General features: G+C 33.7%; 1 pseudogene; it reads left to right on the forward strand.

Annotated features, from left to right (window-relative positions):
- LOC106457671 overlaps positions 1–2511 on the forward strand; it is a 65688-nt pseudogene that overhangs the window by 30640 nt on the left and 32537 nt on the right.

Here is a 2511-nt window from a genome sequence, read left to right on the forward strand (position 1 = left end):
TCACGAATAATCCAGTATTTGCTAGACGCCCTCTATTCTTGTATATAAGTGCGCCAGACAATTGATCGGAATAGAATTGCAACAGACAGAGACGGAAAATTGAGTCAAGCGCGGTAGTAAGTAAGTGCGTGAATCATTCCCTCTGAATTATAACGTGTTTTTATAAAATCGGCTGTGGAAATTAAGTGTATTGCAAAGTTGAATTGAGAAAGAATAAACTAGTTTTATTTAAGAAAGAAATTATATGGGAAATTAACTAACGACCAGAGGCGTAACAATATTCAACGTTAAACTGGTACACAATTAAAATCATTTTATTTAGGCCTATCTATGGCCTCCTGAGGATGACGTTGTAACGTCGAAACATGTAGAGTCGTCAACTTTTTGAAGGCCATAGATAGGCCTAAATAAAATGTGTTTAATTGTGTACCAGTTTAACGATGAATATTATTTATTATTTTAACTTTATACACAAGTGCCAAAATACTATGAGTATGGTACAGAGAATCTAAAGACGTTTTTCTCGTCAGTTTTTACTGTTGATGTAGGTTTCTCGTGTCACGGGAAACAGAAACAACAAATTGTGTGGTAAATCAAACGTGAACTATAGAGAACGTATTGACACAAATTGTTCAAGATTAAATCTTGCACTGTGTGGTCACGTCATGGTCCTAAGGCTAAATCAAGATAAAGAGTCAAGTCACACGTCCAAGTCTACAGCAATGTTTCTACTAGCTATAGAGAATGCTACGTTATCCCTCTAAGGTGATATACCCGTAGAATAAATAGAATACACACCCACGTACTACTGTGTGTTTGGTATGCTTGAAAGCTGTCAGATACAGTGAATAGTCTATAAAATTGTTTGTAAAGATGTATGGTGTACTTTTACCTCACTGTCCTTCGCAGAAGGTTCTTACATTGGAGACTGTGGTGGGAAAATAATTCATAATCGTGGTCGTCAGATTGAGTACGATCGGCAATAGAGGATGCAATTACAAAGGCAGTACAGAGCTTAGAACATCATTCTTAAGATTTACCCTCCATACATTATTTATTGTCGTGGTCACGTTATAGTGATATACGTAACTACATGATTCCTTCAGGTGTGTCACATTATATTAATGTATGTAACTACATGATTCCTTCAGATTTGTCACGTTATAATAATGTATGTAACTACGATTCCTGCAGGTGTATTACTTATAAAAATGTATTTAAGTGCACGATTCCTGCAGGTGTATTATTTATAATAATGTATTTAAGTGCATGATTCCTTCAGGTGTGTCACATTATATTAATGTATGTAACTACACGATTCCTTGAAATGTGTCACATTATATTAATGTGTGTAACTACATGATTCCTGGAAGTGTGTCACGTTATAGAATATTGGCTCAGGTTACAGTAATGGTAGTTACTACTTTTTTTTCCAAACATTTGGATAAATCGCGATTGTGTTTTAGTTAAACCTATAAGCTTCATTTCGTTACAAATCTAATTATTAGATTTTGTGTTTTACTTCGTTCGTGAACTGAAAGTGTATTTCGTACAATTTTTATCACAGGGAGAAAATCTCCGCTTGGCAAGTACAGAACACGAAATCAATGTCACTATTGGCACTCGTCGCTGCAACGTGACGTCCTTGACTATGACACAGTTGGTTTGTATGCCACCGGAAGTTCAGCCACCTGGCACAGACGAGCTAGGACGGAGGACAAATAACCAACTTCCGGTTGTCGTGGTAAGCGAAAATAAAAAATAAAATCTTCTCGTGATCTTAAAATTGGTTTAAGGCGTATCTCTTCAGCCCACTGGGGAACCTGTGAATAAAAAATCAACACTTATTGAATAAGGTTTATGTTTTTCTTATGATAAACGGTTTATCATTTTTGTCGTAATAAGATGAGTAGAGTTGTAGCGATTGACATTTCCCTGGCCACAACTTTGAACTTAAATTGGATTAGAAAACATTGACCATTTTCTTATAAAAGTTTTAAACAAAACTCAAAATCATGCTTTATCAAAATAGCTAAAATGAACTGGGACTGCACCATTTTTTTTAAATCATTCTTCTGTCATGATTTATTAATCATGTACAATTCACAAAGTTAACATGTTCAAAGAAAGCTTTTGTACTGAATATCGAGATCAGTCCCACTGTCTTGAGAAAATAAAATTACCGCATTTTTCGGAATATAAGACGCACCCTTATTTTAAAGACAAAGTGTTGGGGAAAAAAAAGCTACAGTCGCATTTGAAAGATTTTTTATTGAACAAAAATTCAATTTGATACTTTTTAAATTAGTATATATTGTTCTAAATACAAAAAAGCCCGGAACATCAAAATAAGAAAATACCGTAAATCAAAAAAAGGTTTACTGTTATTTAGTTTGGTTCAAATCCTACAAAATCTTCATTGCTTTCACTGTAATTTATTTTTTTATTATTTAGGGAGCATTATAAATAGTATATGTTTTTTAAAAGAAAACAACTACTATTGTTATAAAT

This window comes from Limulus polyphemus, unplaced genomic scaffold (assembly GCF_000517525.1).
Source record: "Limulus polyphemus unplaced genomic scaffold, Limulus_polyphemus-2.1.2 Scaffold360, whole genome shotgun sequence".
Classification (NCBI taxonomy): Eukaryota; Metazoa; Arthropoda; class Merostomata; order Xiphosura; family Limulidae; genus Limulus; species Limulus polyphemus.